This window comes from Mustela nigripes, chromosome 3 (genome assembly GCF_022355385.1).
Source record: "Mustela nigripes isolate SB6536 chromosome 3, MUSNIG.SB6536, whole genome shotgun sequence".
NCBI classification, from domain to species: Eukaryota; Metazoa; Chordata; class Mammalia; order Carnivora; family Mustelidae; genus Mustela; species Mustela nigripes.
This window is the reverse complement of record NC_081559.1, coordinates 59,220,629-59,228,035: the sequence shown is the minus strand read 5'-3', so window position 1 is coordinate 59,228,035 and position 7,407 is coordinate 59,220,629. Positions and strand designations below refer to the sequence as shown.

At 35.2% G+C, this 7,407-nt stretch overlaps 1 pseudogene; it reads left to right on the top strand.

Moving 5' to 3' along the window:
* Positions 1 to 3,688: 3,688 nt before the first annotated feature.
* LOC132014471 (large ribosomal subunit protein mL65-like) lies at positions 3,689 to 4,434 on the top strand (annotated as a pseudogene).
* The last annotated feature ends 2,973 nt before the right edge of the window (positions 4,435 to 7,407 follow it).

The window sequence follows — 7,407 nt, the reverse complement described above, 5'->3', positions numbered from 1 at the left end:
TATTTTATTAGTTTATTTATCAGAGAGAGAGAGAGCACAAACAGGCTGAGCTGCAAGCAGAAGGAGAAGTAGGCTGCCCGCTGAGCAAGAAGGCTGATGTGGGGCTCAATTCCAGTACTCTGGGATCATGACCCGAGTCAGACGCAGATGCTTAACTGACTGAACCACCCAAGTGCACCTAGAGGGAAGTTTAAAACATCAAATGCATGCATTAGAAATGAAATAAGACCTAAAGTTCATAATCTAAATTACTGCCTTAAGAAACTAGAGAAAGAAAACCAATGTAAACCTAAAGCCTGAAATGAAAAGAAGTAATAAAAATTAAGGCATACATCAATGGACTAGAAAACAGGAATATGATAAAGAAAATTGATAAAACCAAAAGATTTTTTTAACAATATAATTAATACATCCCTATCCAGGCTAACCAAGAAAAGGAGAGAGAAGATAAATTACTAATATTAAGAACTGTGGGAGGATCCATTACTATTGATTCCACAGATACTAAAATAGAACAAAGAAATATAATAGATGATTATATGCCCACAAATTTGATAACTTGGATGAAATGAGCCAATTCTTTGATAGCCAAAATTTACCAAAACTCACACAAAGAGGTAGACCATATGAACAGGCGCATATCATTTAAAGGATCTGAATTGACAACCAATAATCTTACCAAAAAAAAAAAAAAAAAAAAAAAAAGGTATAGGACCCAGGTGGTGGCATTGGGAAACTGACCAAGCATTTAAGAAATGACACCACTTATCTACAACCTCAGCAAAAAGTTGAAACAGAGGGAATACTTCCTGGCTTATTCTGTGAGGCTAGCATTGTGCTAATACCAAAACTAGACAAAGACATCGCAAGAAACTACAAACCAGTATCTTTCATAAATATAGATGCAAAAATTCTTAACAAAATAACAAACCAAATCCAATAATGTATAAAAAGAAATATATAGGAGTACCAGGATGAGACTTCTGTTTTCCCCCATTTTGCTTCCACAATTAATACATATTCTTTTCAGAAAAGTTAGAAAATATTCAAAAGTAAAAGCATTTTAATTATGCATATCACCATTTAAAAATAATCACTGTTAATATTTTATGGATATACTTCCTTTTTCTTGTGAAATTTATAAATATCTATTTGTTTACAAAATCTGTTCAAACTGTGTATTTTACAACTTACTTTGCACTAACACTATCTTATGCACTATCTTATGAATATACTTCCATGTCAAATATAGACCTCGTCATTTTAATAAATATATAATATCCCATCATATGGATGAAATAATGTGTTTAGCTATCTGTTAATGCCAGACATTTAAATTATTTACTACTATCTGTTTTTACATAAACAATGAAATATATTCTCATATTTTAAAAAAATAAATAATATACCATGCCCAAATAGGATTCATTACAAATACTCAAGTCCTGTTCAACATTCAAAAATCAATCAATGTAATTCATCTAGTCAACAAGCTAGAAAAGAAAAATCACATGACCATATTAATAGATGCAGAAATAACATTTGATAAAATCTAACATCCATTCTGATAAAACTCTCAGGAAATTAGGAATAAAGGAGAATGTTACCAACTTAGTAAAAAATACTATAAAACCCTTTAAGGGTGAGAATCTTCCCTCCCTATAATGCAGCTATGAAAAGTTGGGGTTTGAAATTAGAAACACAGTATCAATTATATTAACACCTTATCCCCAAAAAGAAAGAAATAATTTAGAATAAATGTAACAGAATACACAGAAAATCTATAAGACAAAAGTTACAAATTCTGATTAAATGAATAAAAAAACTAAATGGAGAAATATTCCATGTTCATGGATAGGAAATCCAACATTGTTAAAATGTCAGTTCTTTCTAAACTGCTCTATAGATTGAATTCAATCAATCCCAATCAAAAGCTATTTTGTGGATATCAGCAAAATTATTCTAAAATGTAAGGAAAGTCAAAAGGGGCCAAATGGCCAAGACGATATTGAAGAATAACAGAGTTGGAAGATGAACATAAGCTGACTTCAAGACATATTATTAAGTGATAATAGCTAAGACAAATGGGTCAATGGAACATAATAGAGGACCTAGAAATAAACTCCATACAAATATAGTCAGCTGTTGTCTGACAAAGAAGTGTCAAAAAGCAAAATGGAACAAAGAGTTTTTCAACATGTGGAGTTGGGACAGTTGGACATCTACATGCAAAGAAGGAAAATGAATCTAGACACAAATTTTATATCATTTACAAAAATTAACCCCAAATGGATCACATAACAAAATTTAATATAAAAAACTAAAACTACTAGATGATAACACAGAAAATTTAGAAGACCTTGGGTATGATGGTGATTTTTTAGATATAACACCAAAGCCATGATCTATGAAAGAAATTCTTGATAAGATAGACTTCATTAAAAATAAAAACTGCACTGTGTAAGAGAATGAGAAGACATGCCACAGACTGGGAGAAAATATTTATAAAAAACACATCAAATAAAGTACTTTTATTCAAAATGAATAAAATTCAACAATAAGATAACCAACAACTCGATTTAAAAAATGGGCCAACGACCTGAACAGATATCTCACTGAAAAAAATAAACAGATGGTTAAAAAGTCTATAAAAAGATGCTCAATGTCATATGACATCAGGGAATGGCAAATTAAAACAATAATGAGGAAGGACATGGTTAGGAGCTATGAACAGGTGAAGCACAGATTTATAGCTTTGTGAAAGTATTCTGTATTATACCAAAATGTAGGATATATGACATGATGCATTTGGCAAAACCCATGGAATTGTCCAACACAAAAAATAAATCCTAATGTAGGGGTGCCTGGGTTCTCAGTCAGGTAAGCATCTGCCTTTGGCTCAGGTCATGATCCCCGGGTTCTGGAATGGAGCCCTGTGTCAGTCTCCCTGCTTAGCCAGGAGTCTGCTTCTCCTCTCTCTGCCCTTCCTGAGCCCCACTTGTGCTCTCTCTCTCACTCTCTTTCTCTCTTTTTCTGTCTCAAATAAATAAATAAATAAAATCTTTCAAAAAAAAAATTCTAATGTGGGGACGCCTGGGTGGCTCAGTTGGTTGGACGACTGCCTTCGGCTCAGGTCATGATCCTGGAGTCCTGGGATCGAGTCCCGCATCAGACTCCCAGCTCCATTGGGAGTCTGCTTCTCTCTCTGACCTTCTCCTCGTTCATGCTCTCTCTCACTGTCTCTCTCTCAAGTAAATAAATAAAATCTTTAAAAAAAAAAATTCTAATGTGAACTATGGACTTCAGTGAATGAAAGAAAAATAACTTGATCCTTTGAGTCACTTCTCATCTGACTTATGAAGTTTTACATGCCCTTCTAACTACCAGTTTTCAGCACATCGCTCATAGACTTCTTCTACCCCAAGTTCTACTTTTATCCTTCGGAACAGAACAAATTATTCAATAATATGGCTTCTCAGTTCCTGGATCTTCTTGTCATTAGTGTTATTTCATACACCTAAGCTTATGGGTATACCTTGATCATACCATTACCTGAAAATAAAAGTTATGTCTTTTGAAAGAATTAATTCAAGTATTCCTCTCTCACACCGATATTTCATTTGCTCTTTGCTCTTTCATTTCTTCTATTATACCACAGTTTGATTTCTGGATCTTTGTATCTTCTATGATGTCTCTACCTACATTTTTCTATCTTCATTCCCTTCCTTATCCAGTCCAATTTTACTGGTTGTGAGGTGAATAAATTCTTTCTAGTAGTCATCAGAAAGGTTGCGTTGATGCTGTGTGATACCAAATAAATGATAAATCACACAACCAGATTCAAATATCCAAACAACTCCCAGAGTTTGTGCCACTGAATTATTCTATACCTGTCAAAATCCCTGTTATAACTTGTAAGCCAGACAAACTTCCATTATTCAAATGACAATATGAATATAACATATTTATTGGCTCAAAGACAGCAGATCCATACTGCTATGGTCACACACAGTTTCACCTGTTACCTGACAAATTAAAAATGGAAAGGCTTTTTGAAATGGAACTATGTTGATCAGATAGAAGTTATTTTTAGAGCTAATGCTATTGCAAGCCTCTTTGCTTGGACTGGAGCACAAGCTCTGTATCAAGGATTTTGGAGTGAAGCAGATGTTACTCAGCCTTTTGTCCCTCATGGCATGATCACAGATGGAAAATACTTTTCCTTTTTCTGCTACCAGTTAAATACTTTGGCATTGACTACACAAGGGGATCAAAATAACCCTCCTAAAAATATATGTTGGGGGACACAAAGTAAGCCTCTTTATGAAACAACTGAAGATAATGTGAAAGGTTTTAATGATGATGTCCTCCAGATAGTTCATTTTCTACTGAACAGACCAAAAAGAAGACAAATGACAGCTGTTGGAAAACTAGGAAGAAATAATAGATTCAGGACTTTGGGAATACTTCAATTTCACTGAAGGGAAAACAAAAGGAATTTTAATAATGGTAAAATTTCTTGACCACATCTTTATGGACTATTTTTTTTTTTTAGTCATATTTACTTCACAACCTCTCCCACTCTCATGCTTTCTCGCTCTCAAATAAATAAGCAAATCTTTAAAAAAATAAAAATGCAAAATTATCATATCACATTATTAGTTAAAAATCCTCTAGTGGTTGCCAATGAATCTTTAGACAAATTTCAAATCCTTTTCAGTAACTTCATGGGTCTTTATGACTTAGGCCCAAGGCACCATTTTTCTTGTCTTTCATGATTTACCTAGTAGAATATTTTGTCCTGGAGTCAAGATGGTGGAGAAGTAGCAGGCTGAGATGACATCAGGTAGCAGGAGATCAGCTAGATAGCTTATCAAACCATTACGAACACCTACAAATCCAACAAAAGATCAAAGAGAAGAGCAACAATTCTAGAAACAGAAAATCAACCACTTTCTGAAAGGTAGGACTGGTGGAGAAGTGAATCCAAAGCGACGGGAAGATAGACCGCGGGGGGAGGGGAGGCTCCCGGCAAGCGGCAGAACAACGGAGCACAAAATCAGGACTTTTAAAAGTCTGCTCCACTGAGGAACATCACTCCAGAGGCTAAACCAGGGTGAAGCCCACATGGGAATCACAGAAGGCTCGGGGGTGTCTGAGTGTCGCAGAGCTCACAGGTATTAGAGCAAGGAAGCTGGCTACAGAGACAGAGCCAAGGAGTGAGCGATCAACTTGGGGTTACTTTAAAACAGTCACAGGCTGGGTGAGCTCAGAGCGTGGCCAGAGGCCAGGAGATGGGAGTGATTGAGCACTTTTCTCTTGAGGGCACACTGAGGGGTAGGGCCCCGAGCTCTTGGCTCCTCTGTGCCAGAGATTGGGAGGCCATCATTTTCATTCCCATCCTCCAAAACTCTATGGAATGCGTTCAGGGAACAAAAGCCCCCGAAAGTGAGCCTGAGTGGATTACTTAGCCTGGACTCATGGAATACTTAGCCTGAACCATGGTAAGGGTGGTGCAATTCTGCCTCAGGCAAAGATACTTGAGAAACACTACAACAGGCTCCTCCCCCAGAAGACCAACAAGAAATCCAGCCAAGACCAAGTTCACTTACATAGAACAGCGGAATTCAAGAGGAGGAGAAAGCAAAGCATGGAATTCACAGCTTTCTTCCTGTAATTCTTTAGTACTGCAGTTAATTTTTTTCGATTTTATTTTTATTTCTTCTGATAATTTTTTTTTACTTTTACCCCTTCCTCTTTCAACATTTTTTAACTAGTTATCTTAACAATACCTTTCATTAAAAAAGATAATCTTTATTGAACCTTCATTATTATAGTCCTATTTTATCCTTCATTGTATCTAACTTTATTTTTTGTATACACATAGGGTTTTTTCTTCTAAAAAATTTGGGAGTACAACTTCTTTTAATAGATCAAAATATACCCTAAATCTAGCTCTGGGCTTGTTCTAGTCTCCAGCCCGAGCAAATTCTTTCTACTTTCTTTTTCTTTATTCTCCCAAACAACTTAATTTATCAACTCCGTTTTTAGAAATTAAAAAAAAATTTTTTTTCATCTTTATAGACATATTCCATCCCTTCATTGTGTTTACCCTTATATATGTTTTTCATTCTTTAAAATTTTGGGAAGTATTTTCTTTTAAGAGACCAAGTACTCCCAAAATTGAGAGGGTGACCCTGTTCTAGTCACCAGTCTAATATATATATAAATATTTTTTCTCTTTTATATTTTTTCTTTATTTGTTTTCTTTAAAAAAAAATTTTTTTTTCAGAACTTCTTTTTATCCCCTTTCTCCCTCCCACAATTTGGGGTCTCTTCTGATTTGGTTAAAGCACATTTTCCTGGGGTCTTTGCCACACATTCAGTATTTTATTCTCTCATTCATGTATTCTTATCTGGACAAAATGACAAGGCAGAAAAACTCAACATAAAAAAAGAACAAAGGCTAGGGATCTAATCAATATGGATGTTGGTAATATGTCAGATCTAGAGTTCAGAATGATGATTCTCAAGGTTCTAGCCAGGCTCCCAAAGGCATGGAAGATATTAGAGAAACCCTCTCAGGAGAGATAAAAGCCCTTTCTGTAGAAATAAAAGAACTAAAATCTAACCAAGTTGAAATAAAAAAAGCTATTAATGAGGTGCACTAAAAAATGGAGGCCTTACTGCTAGGATAAATGAGGCAGAAGAAAGAATTAGTGATAAAGAAGACCAAATGACAGAGAATAAAGAAGCTGAGCAAAAGAGAGACAAACAACTACTGGGCCATGAGGGGGAATTCAAGAGATAAGTGACACCATAAGAAAAAACAACATTAGAATAATTGGGATTCCAGAAGAAGAAGAAAGAGAGAGGGGAGCAGAAGGTATATTGGAGAGAATTATTATAGAGAACTTCCCTAATATGGCAAAGGGAACAAGCATCAAAATCCAGGAGGTGCAGAGAACTCCCCTCAAAATCAATAAGAATAGGTCCATACCTTGTCATCTAATAGTAAAATTTATAAATCTTAGCGACAAAGAAAAAATCATGAAAGCAGTCGAGGACAAGAAGTTCGTAACATACAATGGTAAAAATTAGGCTGGCAGCGGACTTATTCACAGAGACCTGGCAGGCCAGAAAAAAAATAGTGTGATATATTCAGAGCAGTAAATGAGAAAAACATGCAGTCAAGAATACTGTATTCAACTAGGCTATCACTGAAAATAGAAGGAGAGATAAAAAGCTTCCAGGACAAACAAAAACTGAAAGAATTTGCGAACACCAAAACAGATCTACAGGAAATATTGAAAGGGGTCCTCTAAGCAAAGAGAGACCCTAAAAGTAGTAGATCAGAAAGGAACAGAGACATTATATATTATACAGTAACAGTCACCTTACAACGGC